The 23,115-nt window shown below is 44.5% G+C and overlaps 1 protein-coding gene across 1 annotated transcript in view; it reads right to left on the bottom strand.

The window, feature by feature from the left end:
* Positions 1-5,535: 5,535 nt before the first annotated feature.
* ZFP64 (ZFP64 zinc finger protein) overlaps positions 5,536-23,115 on the bottom strand; it is an 85,506-nt gene continuing 67,926 nt past the window's right edge. Inside the window, exons 7-9 of the transcript XR_016471863.1 lie at positions 11,218-13,296; positions 9,825-9,960; positions 5,536-9,233 (exon numbers count right to left, since the gene is read on the bottom strand). The gene's annotated coding sequence lies outside the window, so the exon portion shown is untranslated. The remainder of the gene's footprint in view (positions 9,234-9,824; positions 9,961-11,217; positions 13,297-23,115) is intronic.

The raw sequence follows: 23,115 nt of genomic DNA, 5'->3' as shown, positions 1-23,115 counted from the left end.
TCCCAAAAAGAAAACCTGTAATCATGAAAAACAGAAAGAAGCTACGGGACTCTTGGCTCCTTTGTAACACCGAACATGAACAGCTAGGAGAGGTTTTATTTGTGTCATATGTATACACAAGATTTATGCTTGCAATTAAGTTTCAGTGTAAATTAGACTAGCCTGCATGTCTGTTTAATTGCAGGTGCAAAACAACTTGTTAAAATATCTTCTTTCCCCTCTTGGGTCCATAAGGATTTCACATCTGAGCTGCGCGTACTTTGCAGATGCCAGTTGTGCCTTGCAAAAGCAACCGGCTCAAACTCTGAAGTGTTCAGACAGTAAATGGTGTCTTCTACATTTTAATTAACACGGTAATTCAACAAAAAGTCCTTTTCTTTTGTTTCTGTATATAATTCCCTCAGTTTTGCACATCAAGAGAGGATAAACCAAATCCAAATATTGATACACGCTGAAACTACAGATACAAGTGAAAAGGTATCTTTCTTGTGCTTGAGATTTTCCAATTTCTAAGCCCGGTGTTATGTGACAACTTTAGCATGAGCAATCTTTATCTCTGTGCCAGTTAATTGAGAGAGCTCAGATTACCTCGAGGAGCCAATCGCTCCGGGTGGGGGTTGCTGTAATTTAGGACACTAGGAATTTTGACTCCAAGAACAATTCTTTTCAAACTTTTCTTTTCATCTCCGAGATTAGCTTTTAAATTTTCAGAGAGGAACAAACCAGCAGCACGGCGGAGCTGGGCAGTCACCTCGGATGCACTAGGGCCAACCAAAGAGAGGGGAACATTGCAATTTCCTTTATTTTCTGATCTTGCACCATTCCTGATTGTGCATGACTTGACAACGATATATTGATTTTTCAGGAGTTTCTTTTTACATTTACAAAAGAAAACGAAATCACTGATTGGAAAGAAAAACCTCTTTGTTCCGTTTTGTAAAGGAAATGGTTGTTTTCTGTTTTGATTTGTTTTTTTTATTTGTTTGTTTGTTTTTCTGCGTTTGGAAGAAATAGAAATGCATTAGAAGAAGAAAAAGAGAAAGAAGATGATGCCACGGGGTTCGATACAGAGAATTAGCTGAAGGAACATTCTGTGTGTTTTTTAGAAGATCATTTTTCATATACTAAGTTTCCTCCAAAGTTTCTCTGGTTGCAGTTTGATTTTGGAGGTCTGCTGGTAGGCTTTAAGATGCTGAAACCCTGTTTGTATTATTCTTTAGAGAAAAATAAAAGATGAGAAAACTTGGGCTTTTGGGGGCCACGTGAGGCAGCCCTGAGAAATGCAATTATTTATCAGCCCTGCAGCTGTGTCAACGAGGTGTAACACTGTTGCCCGAGGGCTGAAAGACTTGATCACGCATCATTAATTTGCAGGGCGTTCCCTCAACATCCTACAATGGCAGAACATCCCAAGTGGGAGCCCAACCCCCGGCCCCACACAGAACCACCCCAAAGCCCAACCCAACCAGAGTCCCAATGCTCCCTGAGCTCTGCTGTGTACCCACTGCTCTCTGGGGTGCAGCTTTCTCCCAGCCCAGCCCCTCCCCGGTTCCATCCCCCCAGGCCCTGTTGCCCCATGAGGAGCTGCAGCCATTGCTGGACCTCCCTTCAGTCTCTGCTCCGGGCTGAGCATACTCAGGGAGCTCAGCTGCTCATCGCACACCCTGTGTGCCTGGCTCCATTACAGGCTGTCTGACCAGCAAGCAGGCTGTCACCCCCATTTCCCCTTCTATCCGGGCAGTCGGTATTTGCAGTGCTTTATGAACACAGATGATGACAAAGATGCGATCGGGAGAAGCGGTGTTTTCTCTCAGGGTGAAGTTACTGCATAAAGATGGGAGAAGGCTTTAGTTTGGGTGGTGTAAGACTTTGGATGGGTTTCCATGTTCGTGGAGCCAGCCTTAGGCTGAAGACATTTAGCATCAGCACTGAGCAGCATCACAGCTGTGTGCTCCCACCTTTCTCCTGTGCTTTTTATGCTGCAGTCACTGCAGCAAAGAAGTTGCTAACTCAGCCGGATCATTTCCTCAGACCACAGCCACAGAGAAATAGTCTGTGGGTGCAGGGGAGGGGCATGGGGCTGGAGCAGGCATGGGGGGCACCCAGCCATTACCTGCTCCAAGTTGCCCTTCTTGTGCCAAACCTCAGCAGCACAGCTCACCAGGACAGCATCTCAGACTCAGAGCACTTTCGAGATTGAAGAAAGCTGTGCTTTTTGTTTGCTTTCTTCTCTTTTGTCACCACTGTAAATTCACATCTAGGAAAGGGGAAATTAGTCTGCAATCATGTACTTATTAGGCATTCTGAAGCTCAGTTAATACATCCTATAACCCTTTGAGATATGGGGGAGGTCTGCTGGATGCGCGGCGTAGACAAACACAGGCGGTTTCTCCCTCCAGCTTTGTTTCTCTGTGTTTCCAATTCAATAGATAGTGCTGTGTGTAAAGATGACTGAACTCGGATCAGTTGGGCTGCAACTGCAGCTACCCGTGCTTGGCTGGGAGTCAGCCTGGCTGTGCGTTATTTCAGGCCCTGCCTGTATGAATGGAGTTGCTTCAGCACGGAATTTTGCAGCAATAGCCCGGGGCAGCCATACACAAACAAGCAGCCTCTCAGGGAGGAATACTCTGAATGAGTAACCCAGGATACAGTTTCCGGGGCTAGGGTTGGTTTACCTCAAGTCGCGGAATTCTATAATAGGGACATCACTTTTTTGTTTGCTTTAAGATACTCTACTCCATCTTTTTCTAATGAGGTACTGGGGGTGCTCCCCAGGGCTAAGCAGCTTTTCACATATTTCAGTATCTACAGGGATTTATCAGGAACAGTTATGCTAAAATAAGGCATTATATTGCTAAAGGCTTGCAAGGAGCTTGAAATTTCAGGAAACAAAGAAAGGATTGACAGTGTCTGAAGCCCACATGCATTCCACAGTGCAAACCCCAGTTTGCTCGTCCTGGGGGTGTTGCAGGCTGTCCCCTAATTTCTGTACAGCTCTGCACTGAAGTTGTGCCAATGAAGACTACGAACGTGTTTAGTTCACCTGATGCTCAGCCTAGAAGAAGCATCCTATTGATAATACAAAATAGGAAGGACAAAAATCATCCACAAATTCACCTATGTAGCCTAAGGAATGAGCTCTCCAGCTTTTCCTTTGGGATGCTCCTTCACAGCCAGAGGACATCTCACTGTCCTACCCTTTGGGTTGGTGCAGATGGGCTCCAGCCCTGCACTGACAGCCCTGCAGCTGCTCTCCCACCTTGCTCCCGATCAGCATTCATTCAAGAAACACTGATTTTATTTATTCAGGCTTTACATGGAATTATGTGTTCTCTGCAGAACGCTATGGAAATTCCACCTGTGCATTTCTGAGAATAGAGGGAAAAAGCTCTAATTCAGTAGTGCCTGTTTGAGGATGCGTGTCTGCAAACTTCCCGACTTCTGGGGATGTACCAATACATGGCCAGCTGATGGCACTTCTGGAAATGAATGCCTGCTTTCAGAGCTCTCACTGTTGTATTGAGCAGTTTCTTGATACAAACTGTTGGGTTTCAGGTTACCAACTCCCACGATATTTGATGTTTCATTTAGAACTGAAGTTCTTAGAGAAACAAATGGTTGCATGAGAAGCTTTTCTTCCATGGAACTGTAAAGTAATCTTAAAAGACGTGATAACAAAGAACATCTTGAAAATGTGGGGTCTCCATGGGGTTCACCCCAAGATTGCAATCCCCAGAAAGTAAACAGAACATTTCCAGAATATATATATATATATATGGATGTTTGGATGGATGGATGGATGGATGGATGCATGGATAGATAGATAGATAGATAGATAGATAGATAGATAGATAGATAGATAGATAGATAGAAAAATCTCAGGGGGTTTATTCTAGAGCTTTTTGGGAAATCTAAGCTAACACCATCTTTTTTTTTTTTTCCCCTTTTTTCCCCCCCAAATTCCTGTGAGGCAGAATCCTCTGTTTATTTCACTCATGTGAAATTCATTCATTCAAACCCAGTGCACGTTCAGTTCTCCAGATACCATCAATGATATGTGAATAAAAAGAGATGCAGGTAATCAGATTTTGGCCCGATGGCTTCAGTCTCTTTCTGGTTTTATTCTGATGATCACAGTAGGTAAATAGATGGCAGCGATACAACTTGGCACAGGTATTAAAAATAAGGAGAAGAAATCTCAAGGGAGATGGATGGCAGGAAGTGAAGTAATGGATGAATGAAGAGAAAGAAGTGTTCTGAGTGGTGTGTCACTGTGATAGATTGGCTGCAAGTGACATATTCCTTGGAGGTAGGAAGACATGTCAGCATGACCACATGAGCAGGTCCAAGGCCGGCCATAAGGCAGGTTTGCCAAAGTGCCTTGGGTTCGTTATATTTATGAGTTTTAAAAGTGTGTAAACAACTTTTGTTGTTGTTGTTGTTTGTTTTCTTTCCCAAAGAGAATAACCATAAATAATGCAGGACAAGGCTGAGTGCAGCAGTGCAGCAAGCTGTGCTCGTCTGCATTCTGATGAGTCTGAGATCTGGGTGTGTGGGATTGGGTCTGTGTACAATGAGACTCTGGGGCTGCATCATAGCATCAAGGAGAAAAACTTCTATATAGGTAGCCTGTTATTGCTGCCCTTGTAGGTCTCGTTGTCTCTTGTCTTCTATCAGCAGAATCCCTTTGCAGGGCATTTGCGCAGTACCTCCTCCCGAGTGTCTGAGCACCAGTGCTTGATGGGGTGCTCAGGGCAGGCAGTGAGAGGGAGCCTGCATTAAGCTGATGTGAGATAACCAGCCACCATGTTAGGTTTCATCTTGACCTGAAAACCAGAGTATAGATTAGACCCCAAAGCCTGAGGTTAAACAACCCTTGCAGATACGCTATTAGCAATTACAGTTAAACAAAGATAGTTCTGTCATCCAGTCTGCGCCTGAAACTTTTAAAACCTTGTCTCCGTGGCCGTGAGTCCCTCAGCCCCATAAATCACTCCACAGAAAAAGCATTTCCTATGAATTTGCTGTCTAACATAATAAAATATCTCTCGAATGTCACGTCCCCTTTTTATGTGTCTCTCTTCAAAATTTAAATGATTTTATTTCCTGCTGGAGTCGGGCTATTGTTTAATCTTTAAAAGCTTCTTGCCTGATTTTCAGAAGTGCTGAGCACTCACAAATGGAGTCAATGGGTTCAGTAAACGCTCAAAATCCTTTTCAGACCAAGGTGTGTCTGTAGTTTGACCAGTTCAATGATGCCCATCTGATGTTTCAGATTTCCCAATTCGTGGGCAGTGGAGAATCACACCGAGGGAATGCGTGCTGCAAGAAGGGATGGGGGTCTGCTCTGAAGAAGCGCTTCAAGAATTAAAACAAAAAATGGATCCAAAATCCCATTGCTGGCTGTCCAGCTAACAACTCACCTTCAGCAGCCCTAAGTAGTATTTAATCTTCTGAAGAATGATTACTGCTTGCAAGCATGTTAACAAGAACAAAACAAGATTGGCCGAGGATCCATATGTTACGATTATTGGCTCTTGCTGCGGTGATGTGGGTGGGCTGGAGGCTGAATTTTTCAGGAAAAGATGCACAGGGAGGGCAGGAGCAATGTGGGACCGCGCGGCGCTGAGGCTGCTCTGTATCTGAACTTCCTCCATGGAAGTAAAATATTTTGCTTATAAAGAATTTTCATAAACATGTCTTAGGATGTGTATTAGAGGTACGTCTTAGGATGTGCATTAGGAGTAAGCTAAACAAGATGATATAAACACAGGGATGGCCTGTAATAGGAGAATGGATGGCCTGCCCCGCTCCCCCTGCTGCCCCTCCTCCTGGCGAGGCCCCCCCGCGCGCAGCGGCCCGTTGCCCCCATGGGCACTGCTCTCCCACCAGGGATGCCTCACCCAGAAGCAGGAGCTCATGGCAGGAGCGCTTTGTTAGATGCCCTAAAGCTGCTGCTACACCTCAGTCATCTTCAGCCAAAGCTACCAAGGGCAGATCCCTCAGAGGTGCATCCATTGCCAAAGATTCTCAGCCAATGGAAAGAACAAATCAAAGGAGCAAGGAGAATTTTTAATGGATTTGCTGTTATGCATTTAAGCATTAAAAAAAAAAAGAAATCAGCATCCTGCCTGATTTTTAAAGGTGTTTGAGTGTTGGCAGTTGGAGATAAGCACGTAAGGGGCCTTTCATTCAGCCAGGGCAGGTGTCTCCTTCTCTCTGAAATTCAGAAATTCCTCAGAAGCATTTTCTCTTTCCTTTTCTCTCCCAGTCCTGATGCCCATTAAACCCTGACTTAGGCAAACCTCAGCTTAAGAAATCAGATGGTCAGCATTTAAACTCTGGTAGATGCTAAACACAGAGCAAATGCCTAATTGGAGACTTTCCCACTAACTCCTGTGTTAGAACTGCCACCACATCCGACCTATGGAAAGGTACCGGTGTGGTCTGAATGATTATGGCTGAACTGAAAAGCTTTCATTCAGAGAGAGGGCAGCAACTGAATGAAAATCTGCAAGGATTTTTGGAGCCAGGGTGGACAGTATAAGTTATAATCAAGTTTACTGTATATAGCACTAATTACACGCCTGTGGTACTCATCAGACTAAACTGCTTCCTGTACGATGTAAAACAAAATATGGTAAAGATTAAATTAATTATGCATTTTATAGATGAAACTATGTTTCTAATATTTTGTAACTAACAATAACTTCAAATAGCGACTGTAAAAATGGAGTGTTTTGGAACTTTAAGAGACTAAAATAAGTAACACATGGACCATAATCGTCTCGGAGGCCTGGGCTGCAGTTAGCATCACCTTCAGAAGTGCAATACTTGACTGCTGAATGAGGCGAGCAAAAAAGCCAGCCCAGTGTAAGCTCAGTAATGCTGGCCAGAAAAGAGCTTTGTACCTCCGAAACCAGGGATGGCTTTAAGCTAAGCTGAGAAGAAGCCAACACGGTCTGTGCTTGCGAGGCCTGACAGCGCCGGGCATTGCTGCTACTAGCAGAACTGGGAGGAATAAGTGATGGGCACAGCTCAGCACTGCCCCGTGAGCACTACGAACTGGGTCCCATTCACCCCCCGCCCCGCACTGCAGCTCTGTGGCACAGCTGACACAAACGTAAATGTCAGCTCCTCCTCACACCCTGAGCAACATGTGAGCAACGCATTACAGAAGGGGGCTTGTAAGCAAAACAACAGCGGTTTGCTTTCTTGGCAAAGTAATTAATTTTGATTATTATTTTTTGAAACGCGCTGCTCCCTGCCCATGGACAGGAGCTAAATCATTCCTGTGAGAGCGCCGATGGATGGCAACAGCAGCTGGGGAAATCTTCCCACCCACTGCACTGTCATGCTGTCCCAGCGCAGCCAGCAGAGCCAATTTCCACCTGGTAGCAAACAAACAGCATCTGTGTGGAGATACGGGACGTGGAGGCTCTCTAGCACAAGGGCTTTTTTGACCCATTCCCTTGTTTGTTCTGTGGCCCCAGCCTGATTCATCCCCCTTTTTGTCTTTCTGCTCCGTCTCATAGGCTGCATCACTAACAACTTGGTGCTATTCAGTTTTATTTGCTCTTAAAATGAACAAGGCATTCTTAGGATGTGTTATGTGATACTACTGCTTTGTTACTTCCCCCGGATAATAAACAGTCTGGAAATTAATGATTTATAAAGGGTTGGTGCCTGTGTGACAGAAACTAGAAGTGGTGACTCTGATCCCGCTTGTGCCTGTAACTCCGAGTACTTTAATGAGTGGCTGCTGATGGACATTTTTTCAGAACCCTGCCCAACAAGCTTCTTTACACGTGAAGAATTCAAATGAGCAATTAGCATCAATGCAATGGCCACCGATGAAGGAACCTCATGGAAGTCCTTGCTCTATTTTCTTTGCAATGAAATACGCACGCAGCTGAATGATATTAGAGAGGCACAATTCTGCACGGTAAACTCCAGTCAGGCCTTGTTTGTTGTACAAATAAGCTTGAGCCCTGCAGGATTTAGGAGGGGGGAGGGGTGCACCATGCCGGCCCTGCAAAGCACTGCTGGGCAGCCCCACTGCCCCACTGCCATGGCCGCAGCACGGGGGGCTCCCAGAAATCTGCAGCTGCACTGCACAGGGACTGGTGGGGCAGCGATGGCTGCCAGCAGCACAGAAACCCCTGCACTTTTTTTTCCCCACAGTCCTTTTAGTGCTGATCTACCGACCTGTGATCCATTTCTGGATCTGTTGCCAGTCTCTTCTGTCATGGAAGCATGGTCACACCTGCCACTTACACCTTCAGCTCTTATCAAGTTATATCAAACACAGTCAGGTACACTGATGACACAAAGGGTTTGATCTTGCAATAAAACTTAATCATCTACTAATGTGAAGCAGCATTGTGCTGAAGAGAGCTTATTTGTGTCTGCACGCATCCTCCCTTGCAGTTGCCCTGGACTTGATTTAGGTTTCATGGAGGGGCACAAGCCTTCTCCCAGCCACACACAGAAATACCCTATTTACTGGAAATACACTCGAGCACAGCCTTAGCAAATAATAAGGAGTAAAACTAAGTGATGCAGCAACAATTCTGGAGGCTGCTTCTAAAAATCCAGCTTTGCTAGGAATGGCTGCTACAGCTGAATTGAAAAAGATTCCTTTTACAAGCTGTGCACCTGCACAAATGTCATTAAAGTCCAAGCAGAAATACTAGAAAGCAGTTCTCATGCAAGATCCCCAGTACTTTCGTGAGACACGTACATGTCCCGGGCTGAGCACGTGGGGCATAACACCCTCACACAATGGGCTTTTGTTAATGAGCTCAGGAGAGGCTCCACTATAACTTACCATACAATGGTGCAGTATAAGAGTTGTGCAAATTCACAAACACCCCCACAGTGTTCTGTGGTTTTGAAGCAGCACGGGAAGATCACATAACCTAAACTGCAGATATAGGAACAGACCGGGCATTTCTACCACCCCCAGCTCCATTACTGAGACTCTGGGTCAATGTCTTTAAAATACTTCCAGCGTCATGGATCAGCGGCTCCATGAAAAGGAATAACGCGGCGGTTTTATGTGCGGGGCTTTGCTCAGACCCTGCGAGCACTGGATGAGGCCTGGTGTCGTTCTCAAACTTTCTGAGGTCGGCACACGAATGGGGGTCCCTCTCCCTCGTTGCTGTTTTTTGCAGAGAACAGAAGGGAGGGCTTAACAGACATCGGAGGCTGGGCTGCAAAGTGCTTGGGAGCTGAAAGAAAGAAAAGTGCAATGAAAATTGTAAGAGGTTGCTGTATTTTTCTGAAAGATTAATATCAGCTCCGCAAGAAAAAGGCATGTCTACAGGCTGCTAATTTACTACCAGTAAAGCTTGGTTTAATAAACTTGTGGTAAATATTTTCTGCTTTTAAGGCCCTTTAATGCTTCAGAGGCTCCCATTTGCTTAGGGTCCCTAGGGATGCTGGTGCCAATGAGACATGTTTCATTAATTATGTTGCACAAATAAGCCAAATATTGCACAAACACGTGTAGCAACATCGTGAGGAATGCAGCAAGGACTCCTAACTCCACAGTGAGCAGGGCTGCCCAGCTGGGTATTCCTCTGAAGGACAGCTAGAGCCTAAGCACATGCCTGGGACCTGTCCACACCCCAAAACTGTATTGTTACTGTATGGGCCAGCATAAAACTGCCAATAGTTTTCGCTCTGGAAATCCCAAATGTGCCCCTCTCAGCACATGACACTATTAACATGGGAATAGAGAGGGAAAAAAGAGCGTTGCAGAGGCACTGCGGATTCCTTACGTACAACTTGGTTGGGGACTATGAAGTATCATGAGATACCAGAGGATGCTGAAGGCTCAGGTTGTGTTCCCACATCTGTCCTGTCGTGGCTCCACCTGGAAGTGGCAGCGCCCTGCTGTGAGGAGCCTGGAGGTGGGCAGTCCTGGGTTCATGCTCACAGCCATGGCTCTTGGTGCTGGAAAAGGAAAATAGGAGCGGCGTGAGTGGCTACACTGCAGGAACACGAAACATAGCAGGGAAAGGGAATAACCAGGGACATTTCACAGCCATTAGAAAAAGGTCACCGAAGGCACAAAACGATCGCACCTCTCAGAAGGAAAGCTGTTGGTGGAGCTATTACAAAGGTGATTATCCCAGAGAAGCACACTGAGATAGAAATTCTTGTTTTGATTTTCGCCTTACCTTTTCCTTGCATAACACAGACGTACAGCAAAAAGCAGATCTCCTCTGGGCAAGTGAAAACTCCCATTAAACGAGCAGTTGATAAAAGCTGGAGACAAACTCTCAGCCACTCTTTCTCTAAACCAACTATCCCAATAATCTGTGTTTTTAAGGAAGCCAAGAGGCAAAATTAACAAAAACTCTGTGTAACTGGAAAATGGGAAGATACTGTTTGACTGGCTGGTCACAGGAGCAATTGCAAAAGCACTCTGCAGTACTTACAGCTGAGGGAGGCACACGCTGATGGTGTGCCATATGTCAGGGCACGTGCTGCTTTATATTACTTGGTGCAGCTTTGGGAAGGAACTGTACTTGGCTTCTATATGAATTTTAAATGAATTGTTAACACATTTTATGAATCTGGTAAAGGGGTGCTGATGCAGGAGAAAGCACATGTCGGTTCTGCAAGATGGAGTAAATAAATCATGACTCTCACAAGATAAAACTTTATTGAGCAGCAATAAACAACAGAAGTACTTCTAACAGCATTTAAAGCCATGTAAAAGAAAACACAAAGGGTTGACTGCCCCAGATACGTGTTCTTGTAACAGCTCACATAGAACTGATGGAGAGAAGGTGCGCTGCCGGAGGAGGAAGGGGCAGAGTGCTGTGTAGGATTGCACACTGGCTGCTGTGCTGCAGTTCCCACGGTCTTTGGTCCCTGATTCCTCTCAGCACCTACACTTGTTGCTCATATCACCTACAACACTTTGGTGCCTTTCCCTGGACATAATTATCTTGCTCTGCCTTTCTCCACCATAAACTCCTCTGCTCTTTTGTCCCAGGGACAGTTCTGGAGCAAAGAACACGCTGTCTGTGCCTGCTGCACGCTCCCAGGAAGTGTCCCAGAACCTGTGGAACCACCAGATGGGCCCCAGCCTCCAACAGGCTCCTCATCTGAGCACACTCCCGAGGCTCCTGCCTTCCTAGGAGCACAGAACTGTAGGGTCGGTCGTGAACAAACAGTGCCCAGCGAGTCACCCAGTCCCACCTTTTCTCATGCCAGCTCCTCCTCGGTGCTGCACACCATCCCCTGTGCTCCTCCAGCTGTCTCTGCAGATTTGTCTCCTCATGTGTTCAGGATACCCAGAAAAGTTGGTCCTGCCCTACGTGGGATCTTTGGTTTGATTTCACTCCAAAACTACACTCCAATTCGTTTTGTCTTTGCATCTCATGGACACTGGGATGATCACAATGATCACAAAACTGAGAAATGGAAAACAATACAAAGTTTTCTTATATAAAGACATAGGCAACAACACTTTATGTTCCCTGGAAAATTGGCATATTGTGCAGACTCAGTTTCATGCAGCTATTCCTTTATCTCACTTCAGCACTCACTGAAGACAAGAGTAACTTACTTCATCCCAGTAGTTTCTGGGTTTCTGGGAAAATCCCCTTAAACTGTGGTCTTCCAGAGGTACTCACACAAGAAGAGAGATGAATCATTCCTTTCAGGAAAAATGTTTTGCAGAGTAATAAGTATCAAAGAAAAAAAGTCACTTGCCTGAACAATTCCTTTTAGTTCAGCATGAAGTAGAATGAAACCTCTTGCAATGGGACAGTCTTACTTCTCCTCTAGTGTGCTCACTGCACACAGCAGCCCAATAAATCTGTTCTTCAATGTGTCCTTAGTTCCAGCAGCTGACAAAGGCTCAGCTGAGCACTGTATGCTCAGTGATGATATAACTGAGGTCTGAGGTAGGTAACTTTATACGTACACAACAGTAATCTGCCCTCCATAAGGATATTTTTAAAACATCCTGATAAAGAATTAAAACAGAAAGATGCAGAAAGAGGTGAAATTATTCAGGATATACAATAGAGGAATTTTATTACCAAACTGACTGCATTATAAATCAAGTGCTCTGTAAATGCAATAAAACAATTGTTTAGTCTGCATGATTCATACCCCAAACCTCAGTATTCTGTGTTTTGATCTTATTGCAGCAATAAACTGTCTAGACAGCAATTAACAAACTGTTTTTTCTTCAGATGTTTGGAGTGCCTTTGCTGCCTGATCAGCACTCAGAAATACAAGGCTTTTTCTTCTATTCCGATTAATTATCAGGTTGATCAAGAGGCATGGTTAGCCACCCCCTGTAATTGCACAGCATTTCTCTTTGAGTGAATTGCTATAGAAGAAATACCGATAATATTGTTTTTCATTAGTACTAAGTGGCAAAGATAATGATTTATTTTACCATGGTGGTCCAGAATAAGTGTTAAAGTAGAATTTATACTGACAAATAGCACGTCATTTTAGGCCACCATTTGACAAGCTACTTGTGTGCATGCCCAACATTGTGCATATCCGCAATCCTGGTGGAAGCAGTTTAAATTTTGGGGTGTGACACAATACTTTGCTGAATTCCATCACATATAGCTTCCTTCAGTCTCTGACCGGACAAATGGAGGAGCAGTTGTGTTGCTTTTTGCTCTTCAGCCTAATGGTTTATCAGTAAGAGGTGAAATGGGAAGGGTCCTAAAACACAGATGGGAAAAAAGATACTCAAGAAAGCCCTGCAGGAAAGGAATAAAGAGTGCTCCTACAGATACTGCTTTCATGTAAGGGATACGATGCAGCCTTAAACAAATCCCTATACGATCAGTTTTGTGTTTCCCACAGTGACCTGTGCAAGTGGGTGCTTCCTTTCCAGCAGGGATGGAGGGCTGCCACAGCTGTGCTGAGCTTGTTTGGCACCAACACCGAGGCCACAAACCGTGTGTGTGTGTGTGTGTGCTCATAAAGAAGGGAGGACTCACTGCACGCCGCTTCTCTTGCTTTTACAGGAGATGAAACCAACCCCTGGTGTTTGCCTGGTGTAGCAGAACAGAGTCGGTGGCTCCCAGGATGTGAGGCAGAGCAGCAGCTGGGAGCCCCTGCAGCTCCAGGCCCTGCTGGACAGCTCCCACCTGCACCCAGAAACTTGGCGTGTTGTGACAGCATCCTCATGTCACGACAGCCCATCCTCATGTCACGACAGCCCATCTTCATGTCGGGACAGCCCATCCTCATGTCACGACAGTTTGTTGTGCAGTGCAGTTCCATGTGTTCTTCTGCTGGCTGCTGCAAACGAACAGAAACAGAGCGAAACATTAGAGAGGACACCTACCAGCAGAACAAGCTTCCATCACTTCTCTGTACCACTTATGAATCTGGACAAGTAAGAATATTTATCCATATGAGTAAGTATGTGTCCTTATTTCACTCTTGAAATAAAGACAGAACGCCAGAACAACCAATAAACACAAAGCTGTAACAGAAAATGTTATAGAAAAACGCTTGGCACTGGCTTTAGGGAACTTCAGAACTGGTAGAGGTAAGACTACCTCTTTAATTCAACCACACGGATGTATTTTGGGAACTTTCCTTGAGTTTCCTTTCTGAAGTGATACCATAGGAATAGGTATTTACCTTCAAGATGAAATTATCTGTATCTGATTCTATGATAACTCACAGTTCAAGAGCAGATCACCTCATCTTTGGCAAGTCTGCAGGGCTTGTATTGAATGGGACATTCTGTTATTCCAACTGGGCCATTTCTACAATCAGCTAAAGCCACAACCACGCTGTCAGTAAGATATCTGAATGAGAGCTCTATTTCCAGAGCTAAAGGTGGCACATAATGACATTCGTGCCCATGTATTTGAGGCAAAGCCAACAAGGAACCCAAAAGCATCACTGCCTTGTTTCATCAAGCAAAGTCACAGTGAGGGGGAAAGGAAGACTCTGCAACTGCATATAGGAGGATACACATCTTACAGGTTATCGACTGAATAATTGATAAATCCAGCAATTACAGTGGAAAAGTGCAGATGTGGGGATTAGTTGGTTGCATCTGGAAGGGTTGAAGCAGATGTTGGGAGAGTGCAGCCCTGGGAAGTGTGGGAACTCTGCTGGAGTCAATGAGTGCCCCATAATCCACCAACAAACACTTGCTACGTTCGTTTGGTTTTTAAATTTCAACCAGTGTTGCTTAAGTTGCTGCACAGCACTCTTGGTTCAACTCCTTTTTCTTTTTAAAATAAACTCATTTTTTTGGAAAGCTTGAAAGAGAAGCTTTCTTTCTTTCTAATTTGCTTTCCTTCCTTTATGTATGAGCACCGGGCGGATTTAGTAGGAGTGCCCATGAAGCCAGACCTGCAGCCTTTATACATTTTCCCTGGAGAAATATCTTTGTCTTGAGAAAACAATACAATAAAATGAAGGAGCGTTCATGTAAAGATCTCTGCAGACTTTACAAAGTCATTAGGAAACACACACAGTCACTCAAATCAAATTCTGAGCTTGCTAACCTTGGCAGTGTCCCTTTAAATTAATTTTGCAGCCTGGAAACACGCAAACAAAATATTTTAAAGAATTTCTTATCTGAAAGAAGTCGTGGAAAAGCTGGAATTTGTTACCCAGTGTGACTGGTGCATGTGTGGGGAGGGCCCTTCCCGTGAGACTTGTGGCTGAGGCTGCCCCAGAGAGATGGGCAGTGGCCCAGGTGCCCACAGCCACAGGTGGCCACGTGTCCCCTTCCCTCTGCGGGCACCATTGTGCCTGTGGGCTCCATCTGCCCCACAGTGCTCTGGAAGTGCAAGTCACAGCTGCTGATGGCTGGCTGTAGGGCTGGAGCTGCCCTGCCTGCAGCCGAAGTGGGCGCTGTGTGGGATTCAGGACAGCTTGGCTGCACTTTCAGAGCATCAAACAAACAAACAAACAGACAATAATTTGAATGCAGTTATCAGGTTTTCATGCAGAACAAATATCTACAAATGTTTTATTTTTATTTTAAATAATAATAATAACACTGGACATGGAAATACATAAATATACTTTCCCTGCTCTCTTGTAAATTTTCTTTTGCCTAAAATGAGTGCAGAGGGTGAGGGCTGTGTTGATGATCTTGGGAAGGTGGGTGGAAGGCAGGGCAGAAAAAAAAGATCCAATGTGACTTTTGTGCATCTGCACTGGTAGTGCAGCCTGTAACACCACGGCCAGGTGTGCAACAGTGGCAATGTTGCACTGCAGTGCTGCATTTCATCAGTGATTGGGACATTTTTTTCCTCCTCCTTTTTAAACTTTTTTGTTTTTTTATACACAGAGTAAAGCCATATGATATGGCTCCCACAGAAGACAGAAAGGTGGAGGAGCAGAGCTGTTTGCCTGCTTTTCAAGGCTTTTGTTGTGGAAGCACAGAAGAGCTCCTGGAAGAGGGAGATGCCAACCCCTCTTTGCTTGATGCAACTCTTCCAAATTACACGCAGCCTTTGCAAGTTTATTTCTTCGCTCATTCTTTTATTAACTGATGTTGGATCTTTCACATGAATAGAACTCCTGGCACCAGCTGTGCAACCCAGGAAATCTTTAAGAAAAGAAGTAAAAGAAGAAAAGGACACTTTTTTCACAGGAAAACTGCTAAGACCACAGCAGCCACTTCAGGCAGAAATCGGGCATTCCAAACCCCTGCCTTACTGCTCGATTCCAGGCTCTGAACTCAGATCAGGGTTGGAGATTCGTGATCCTTGAGGTCCCTTCCAACCCTGGCCACTCTGTGATTCAGCCCCTTCCAAGTTCCCCTGCCCAAACCGAGCCTGAGCTCACTGGAAAGCAAACCTTGCAGCAAGAGAGTCCTGACAGCGCAGAGCTGCAGCCGAACAACACCAAACCCCCCCGGTTTGGGCTCAGAAATGAGGTGATCGTCCCGCATTTCAGAGAACTGTGAGAATTAGCTGCGGGGATTTAAATGGTTAACGCTCCTCATTCATCAGGCCGGGCAGAGGGGGCAATGAATGCCAATCGCTCAATATCAAGTTTTACATAGCTCAGTACAGCCTGAAAGAAAGAAAGGCAAAACAAAGGCTTAACATTTAAATATTCCAAATACGTTTTGTTGCATTTTCTTCAAGCTAATGCTGCCAAACAGTGAATCTAATTAACTGGACACAGGAGGGCCTTTATGAATGGAATGTAACATAACCATACAAAGTAATCTCGTTACATTGTAACAAGAGGTTAAATACCACTTCCTGCTATGTAGTAGCTGTTAAGTATAGTATTGATGAAAAATATGCTAATAACACCTTCTGAAAAGAATAACTTAGTTCTTGTTAGCTAATCTCTGCAAGCTGTTTGGTAAGCTGCTTTTGTAGCGTGGTTCTATCACATGCACATCAGGCCCAGCGATGCTGCTACGTCTATCACCGATTTAAGCTGCGGGAGTGGATTTTTCCATGGGGAGGATTCACGTATGTACGTGTATAAATGTATTTGCTCACAAATTGGCGGAGTTCTGCCCTGTCCTCCTGCAGCACCTCGGGGTGCACGGAGCTGTGGCTGGTGCAGGGCAGGGTGCAGCTGGGCACGATGCTATGGGACAGGGAAGGGCAGCTGGGCACGATGCTCTGAGGTTGGAACACAGCTCGTGCCAAAACTCTTCCCCCAACGGTTCAATTAGGGCTATGCCAGGGTTTGTACAGACTTTTACAGAGAAATGAGAATCTATCCTGTCCTTTCACTTGCAAGTCAGGAGAAATCTGCTTATAAATTACTGCTGTTTGCATCTGGGGGATAATTACTGGTCAAAGCTCACAGATAAACCCGAAATTTTAACTTAATAATGTCAAAAATGTTAACTGTTTTAAATCACAGCAGCTGTCCTGGACCTTCGCAGTCACCGAGCTGATTTGCAGCTGTATCAGTGTGTCAGCATCCTGCCTGAGGTGCCCGCAGTGCAGGGGGGACTGGCACTGAGCCCCCGCCTTCCTTCTGTGCACGGCCGTCTTATCTGCAGAGCAACTTTCTGTTTTCTTTTCTCTCTTCATTTCCATAAACAATATGCACAATTCTTGGAGCCATTCAGTCAGCAAATAAAAGCAGAGGGCTAAGTAAATTTGCTTCACACCAATTATTTTTGTGAGGTCACCGAGTTAAGCATTAAAGAATACTGCTGCGGATGAGCACTCGGGAACAGTATGACTGTGGTATGAAGTGCACAAAGCAGCCAGTGCCCGGCAGAACACGACATTTATTGGGAAGCTTTGTTCCACGAGCTAACTGAACAATAATCCTTTTCATTTAACAACTCCGCATTACTCATTTCCCCACTGCACTGTAAGCCACTTTTGTAAGTCACACCATAGGAGAGAAAGCGAAAGATGTGTGATTTCAGGGGGAAGAGAAGGGATTGCTCAGTTCCATCGCAAGCTGTTTTGTTTCTGTGCACAGCGTGAGGGTGAGTAGTCGTCAAATTATTGTGCTGTGTTTTTATGCAAATAAAATTACAGAAGGAGAGAACATTTTTAAATAATCAGAAGCCAAGTGAGGAGCCAAGAATCCAGCTGCTGCAAATTTGCATGGTTGTATTGTCACACTCCTTACAGCTGCTTGCAGCAGCAAGAGTCTGGCCCTGTTTGCTATGTATAACTGGCTTGTAAGCAGTAAGTAACTGTGACAAAACGCTCAGCACATGAGTAATTGCTGATGAGTACACTGCAGACAAAGCGCTCTGGGTTTAACAAAACAACGAGGCGATATTTCCCCAATGGGGAAAAATTATACTGCAGTTATATTGCTATTAATGGAAGAAGGAACGAGTCTTAAAGTCACTCCACAGATTTTAAGATGCGAGGTCAGAATCAGACTCCAACATTTCAGGGGATTTCAAATATCAAGCAGAAAAATACGACTGAAAAAGACAGATATGTGACGCCGAGTTGTCTTCCTAAGGGCAAGAAGTGGCACCTGGGCTGGCACCTTCAGGAGGGCAAAGTCGCTTTATTTTTGGAAACTTTATTCTGTTGCAGGAGAACAGAAGTGACTATTATGTGCACCAACAAAGGGAAGGCAATCAAATTACAGACATTTCATTGTTTAGTCAAGAACAGCTTGAAAATTATACATCCAAATGCAAATCAGGAACACGGTGTACGCTTCCACACCAGATGAAAAGCTGAATGTAACCACGGCCCAGATTCTCACTGCCTGCATCCACGTGTGCCTGCATGCCAGGCTGCGACCCGCAGGACGCAGGCAGGAAGGCACAGGGCTGCTGCTCACCAGGGCGGCTCCATCTCTACTTGCCCCAGAGAGCTCTGAGCTGCACACCGAGGCCAGGCCCTGACAGCTTGCTGGGACGGCCAGCTTGCAGCCGCCTTGCAGCTTAATGCCACCCTTCTTTTTATTACCAAAGAAAGTGTTGCTCTCAAAACAGGAAAAATTGCACAAACAGAAGGCCTCATCGGGTCATCTCTTTGTTCAGACAGCGAGAAAATCACTTAATTACTGTCGCACTGACAAAGCGATTCCTCATCCATTTACAGTATTTGAGTTAGGAAGGGCTGAAGCAGATCGATACACAGGAACCTGGTGACAGATGTCATTTTGCCTTTACAGTAAGAGACAATACGATGAATGCAATATTTGCTCTTTTCTTGAGGCGTCTGGGTGTCAATGATAACATCCAAGGTCTTTGCCTTTGTCACAAATATTTGATTGCCTTTTCAGCACCTCAGTCAATAACAAACACCTCTGACACCCACTGCTTGCTGTCCATTTTCAAAGAGAAAACAATGCCAAGAACCACAGATCCATCTGCTGCAGAAACTTGTGAAACTCTTTGTTTCATGTTTTTTTTTTTCCCCCACAGTGCTGAATAACCCCCTTGTCCCATATGTCAGTGAATTCTTGTTCCCTTACACTTTCCAGATCTGTGTGCACGAGGCTAATGCAACTAGTGCTGACAAAGGGGCCGCTGCCGCCAGATATTAAACATGAACAGTGCTTTAAAAAAAAAAGAAATCTGTAAATTAATTAGTGCCTGCTTGGAATTTAGTCCTGGAAAGGAATGGGGAATTTCACTTGACTCATCTTCCTACTCCCCAGCGCTGCGGAGCTGAAGGGCCATGCAGTGCATGATGGCACTGACGCTTTCAAGGGGAACTCAGAGAGCGTAAACAGTTGTGAAATGAAAATAGCAAATTCCACAGTTATGACTCCGGTGAAAGTTAGTCAGACATTTACATAATGGAACTTCCTACTCCCCAGATATCTTCCTTTCTGAAGGATTGTCTCAGGAAGGGATAGCATCAGGGATCATAAATTGTCTTTTGGCTTTTCAGCACTTTACAGGCTCCCATGCATCGCCAACAATAGGACTGGGGAATGACTCTTAACAGCTCATTAAGGCTGTTTTTGCCAAATGCAAATAATAAAAAGGCCTCTTAAGAGGCTGTCTCATTTTTATTCAGAAAAGCCTACTACAGAATATAAAAAGATGCCATAAAATGGAAATGCAATAGAAGACTCAGTGCAGTTATCTTCGGTGTCCTTTGAAAGATTTCCAGGCTACCTTCAAATCTCATGGGCATTTCTGGATGCTCCACTGAACGATTTTGCTACGTGGATAAGACTGTTAATTCAGAAGAGCACTTCGAAATATCTGATGCTGTGCTGGTAATGCATGGGTTTCTGAAGAGGAAGGGGGATGAAGTAAACAGCAATGAGATTTTAGTGGGCTACGTTTTCTTAGATTGGTTCCCATTCACTTCACTGCTTCAGTCTTAATGTAGCTCTGAATCTTCAGTGCTTTTGAACCTCCCCACAAACACAAATAAAATATTCCTTGCCTACGCATGCATGCAATGTGGTGTTCCTTCATTCTGGGGGGGCTTGAGTGCTCATTGCTTTTCTAAGTCAGATTTGATGTAATCTATGGTAGTAATAACTGTGACATCTGAGGACTGCCCTGGAGTGTGCATTATTGCATGGTTTGCATGGACAGACATTTTGGATCCACGTCCCCTATAGGGAAATCCTAGCCCATGTATACAGAGTCACTGAGGAACACGTTCAATGAGCTCGATTAAATAGGACAATTACTGCAGCATGGTTTGAGAACAACTCTCTGAACATTAATATAACAATGAATGTTTATATCAGGTGAGGTACTAATTAACTTTTCTCTGCAACTGACTAATATTATTGTATTTATAGGAGATTTAGGCTTACTTGATGTTTCTTTCTTACATTATTGCCTGGAAAAAAAAGTATTTCCCATAGTCTGAACATTTGCTTAAATCTTCCTTGCTCGAATACCAGTAGGTATTCCTCATCACTGCTATTTATTGTGCAACAACACCAGAAATCCCCTCAGTGAGAATCAAGATGTCAGTGTGGGAAACGAGGCTGCTGTCAGCAGTTCCCCAGAAATGCACTGCGGATTCCACATGGAGCCCGCGGGGTGCAGGAGTAAGGCTTCGTAAATTTGTAGCACTTTCTTAAATCAGGGCTAAGAATTAACGTGGAGGTCACACTTGGTAACCTCCATTGAGTAAGGACTGGCAAAGAAACAGAAAAGCAATCCAAAGGCTCTGCAGAACTAAGGGGTCCATCTCTGAGACTCGCCCGCAGCCAGCACTAACGCACAGTACATCCTACCTGCATTTTCTCATGCCTACTTTGGTACAGCCTCAGCCTGTAGGATCACATCTCTTGCTTTAGGTTTCCTAACAAGGAACAACAGCAACAAAAGGAACAACACCATTGGTTTGGGGCTTTTCTCTCCGGTGTAAAAAGTAAGGGGGCATTTCTGGCTTTGTCCCACGCAGTTGCTGATGTGATGCCGCACTCAAATCTACACTGTGATTTAGTGCTGCTCTCACTACCTTGGCCTTTCAGAGTAGGAGGAATGGGAAAACTTGACTTTTTAAAAATGCAGATGAACCAGAACCGTGAAGGGCCTTGGACTATTTTCCTAACTTCCTGATGGCCCGTAAAAATGTGTCTCTAACATTTTGTTATGATGGGAGATCCCCACGAAGCAACATAGTGAAAAATGGCACCGAGTTCCTAAACACGTGAATTAAAAACATCTTCATGCACTCAAGAAGTCCTCTTCCTGCTAAGTTAACTTTTCCTGAGGTTGCAGTCTGCTCTCCATGCCCCCCACCATCCCGCATTTAAAGACTGCATTGATTTGATAGTGGTTCATTGGCACTACGCCCTATAAGGGAAAAGACAGTAGGGTTAAATTGTGAATAGCCCTCACTTCTGAAAAACTGCTGAGCTCCACCATATGGACTGCTATATGCCAAGGAATATGCTTTATTGGCATTGCTTGGAGGTTTACAAGCAATCTTCTTGAAGTTTTAATGGTTGCTTGGGTGATTTATCCTGTCTTGAGAGTCAGTGCTGTTAGGAGGCACCCAATTCTTGAGCTCTTGCTTTCCTTTATTATGAAAACCTTTAATCTTTCCTACATGTACCATAAATAACCTCATTATGGCCACACAGAGAAAATGTAACTGTTCCCATGTAAGTTTTGACTTTTTACTTAACGCTTTTATGAGCTACTCTAACTTCACAAGGCGGATGCTTAATATACAGCAGTAGAAATTTGGGGGGTGGGAGAGGGGGGTGAAGAGAAAGGCCAAGAACGAAAGTGTCATATACAATTCTAAGTCCAGTGTCATTTTTCAGCCACAATTACCTCCGTGATGACAAGCAGTCTTTGCTTTCTCAAAATTCCGAAGGGCACCTCGTGCTGCTTCTTATGATGGGTGTTTCACAGCACTCAGCACCCCAACATTCTGTTCCCAAAATAGTATTTCTCCCCCAAAATGCTCCTTAAATTCGTTCTGCCCCAAAGTGTTTTCTCAGAAAGAAAGAAAGGATATCTTTGGGGGCTGGAATAGGAAGCACTGATAGAGTTATACAGGACAGGGGTTGGTGTTGAGGTTCACAGCATGAGCAACAATTGCTTCAAGTTATTACATTAATGTATTCAAGTATTAATTAATTATTCTTAAATAGAAAAAAAATTGAGTATACAGAGAAAGGAAAATTTTGCTAACTCTTGTAGCTCTCCCCAGTTATAGCATCCTAATGATAAATACAATTATTGAAGGAAAAAAGGGGCAATGTCCTCAGAGCCACCAAACCCCCCAGACCTCTTTGGCTCCGTGTCACATCAGTCTCACAAAAGTCTTCCCCCTCTGCTCAGTTCACGCACGTGTAAAACGCAGATGAAAATATTTACTTCTCTTTGTGAAGCTTTGAGTTTGATGGAGAGAAAAGGACTGTAGTAATGCTCAGCACTAGTCTACTTCTTCTTTAGCTTCAGTGTTCTGCCTAAAGGGATTTTATTTAACAAAACCTAGTCCTGTGTGAGGAGTGTGAGCTTTGGGTCCGTGTGGGACATAGATCACCACACCCATGGGTGGAAAGCAGGAGACAAACCTCAGATAAGGGGGGAACAATTCAAGAATTTGGACTGATGTTTCATGCAAAACAACATTGAAATTAGCATCAAACAGGAGAGCATATAACTTGAGATGGAGGGATCTGTAATTGAAGCAAAGCTCTAAGTGCTTCTCCTGAGCTAATTGCCATCTGAACGATTGTAAAGAAAGAGAGAAAAGGACTGGAGGGCAAATTACAACTTCGGAGAAGGGATGGACTAAAGTTAGAGGATGCATGCGAGAGTTATGCAGGGAATTTGCAAAGGGTTGGGCAGCTTTTTATGGAACATTTGCCCTTAAGTTTTAAATATGTCCTTGGTTGTGTAAAGGGGGTGGGGAGTGCAGAGTAGGAAATACCTCTATTTTTGGATAGAGGATATTCAATGTGAATTTAAATACAAAAAATACTATCTTACATAGAACATATAATGGTAGCAGACCATCCCTTACTCCCACAGTAATCCTTATGCCGTGGGTGAAGACTAAAGCCAAGTCCCCAGTTCCATGCATTTACCTGGGAGATTTTTGCTATTGTCCAGAGCAGCTCATGCTCTCATTCAGAAGGGTGAGCAGATCTCACACAGCATTTGCACACTGGCCAAAATGACACACTGTAAAACACCCCAGATAATCACAACTGGATTAATTAGCAGCAGCTCAC

The sequence above is a fragment of the Phasianus colchicus genome, chromosome 17 (assembly GCF_987193195.1).
Source record: "Phasianus colchicus chromosome 17, bPhaCol1.hap1.1, whole genome shotgun sequence".
Classification (NCBI taxonomy): domain Eukaryota; kingdom Metazoa; phylum Chordata; class Aves; order Galliformes; family Phasianidae; genus Phasianus; species Phasianus colchicus.
This window is presented reverse-complemented; position numbering and strand designations above follow the sequence as displayed.